Genomic DNA, 1,769 nt, shown 5'->3' on the forward strand with positions numbered 1-1,769 from the left:
GGAGAGCACATCGGTTACGTGTCAGATGTGTAGCCAAGCAGTAATTTGTCGCCATAGCTGCAAATATTAGCCGATAATATGAATTGTTGTCAGCTAAAGTCTGATGATGCAGACGACCGTAAGGACGAATTTCCAAGGGTACCGCTAGGCCGCGCCTCTTTAGCTCAGTGGTAGAGCACTGGTCTAATAAACCAGGGGTCGTAAGTTCCATCCTCACAGGAGAAAGATGAATTTTGGAAATCAGTTGCGCGTCGTGGCCGTATAGCAAACAGTACCTGTGATGACGAACAATTAGCGACAGGCGTTTTTTTAAGATTTACTCTCAGATGTGATTAAGGCGAATGGCGCAGATAAAGCATTTGCCAAAGCGGTACAGCATAAGGTGGGACGAGGCAGTCTGAATTACATTTTATAGATGTATTTCTCACATATCTCAGAGTCTCTCGCGATCTTCGTCGTCGTCGTCGTCGTCGTCGTCGTCGTCGCCGCTTCTGCAGACGTAGCAAATGGCCATCGTAGCAAATGCGGCGAGGGACGCCCTGCCTTCGATTCCGAATGCACAAAGTGTGTGGTCTTGTTTCTCAGTCTATATTTGGTCGGTCTCGTCAGAGGTTGAATGTAACGAATGGGTGGGAAAGAGCAAGGGGCAGCGGCTGTGTAGAACGAAAACACAAATCCTCAGGGGGTGTGAGCGTTTCGAGATGAGTCGTATACATGTAAATGTTGGTCGTCAGTGACCGTGTGGCCTAATGGATAAGGCGTCGGATTTCGGCTCTGAAGATTACAGGTTCGAATGCTGTCACGCTTGTGTTTTTCCAGTTCTGAAAAAGAAACATACCGTTTTAATGTAGCAATTGAGCAGTACGAAACCGTCTGAATGTTGCTGTTGACCATTTTTTGCTTGGAGATGCTCTTGAGCTTGAAACACACACAGCAAGACCGGTGTTAACTAGCGAAATGGTCGGCAGAGTGCCGACACCGCGAGTTTTGACTGGCACTTGCACATCTAAAACAACGTCGGAAAGTAACTCGTTCGGCTTTTGAGTCACATAAAGTATGTGTGGTAATTTTGACGCCACTAGCTCTGCTTGTTGTCATGCAATTTCTTTGCCTCTCAGAAATGATTATGACATAAAAGTGAAGTGCGTGACGAGTGTGACGTTAGGAAAACATTAGGCAGCATGTAGAGATGCTGTATGGGACCACCCAACCCAAACGAGTACTGTGTGACGTGCTACCCGGCAAGTATTCACCGAGGTAGCCGGCTATCTCAGTCGGTAGAGCGTCAGACACTTAATCCCACCGTCGTGGGTTCGAGCCAGACGCTGGGCGAAACGGAATTTTGTTCCGCTGCAGGTGTGAATTACCGTTTTTCTGATTAACGAGATTTAATGGAAATAGCAACTTTAAACTTTGCCTACGTCTCTGTCAGTCGCAAGGAAACTGTATTTGAAGGTGAAGGTGATTTTGTAGACATGTGTAAAACACATGTTCTGAAATGCAAGTGTTGTGGTTTGGAGAGCACATCGGTTACGTGTCAGATGTGTAGCCAAGCAGTAATTTGTCGCCATAGCTGCAAATATTAGCCGATAATATGAATTGTTGTCAGCTAAAGTCTGATGATGCAGACGACCGTAAGGACGAAGTACCCAAGAGTACCGCTAGGCCGCGCCTCTTTAGCTCAGTGGTAGAGCACTGGTCTAATAAACCAGGGGTCGTAAGTTCCATCCTCACAGGAGAAAGATGAATTTTGGAAATCAGTTGCGCGT

Source organism: Schistocerca gregaria, chromosome 3, assembly GCF_023897955.1.
Source record: "Schistocerca gregaria isolate iqSchGreg1 chromosome 3, iqSchGreg1.2, whole genome shotgun sequence".
Taxonomy (NCBI): Eukaryota; Metazoa; Arthropoda; class Insecta; order Orthoptera; family Acrididae; genus Schistocerca; species Schistocerca gregaria.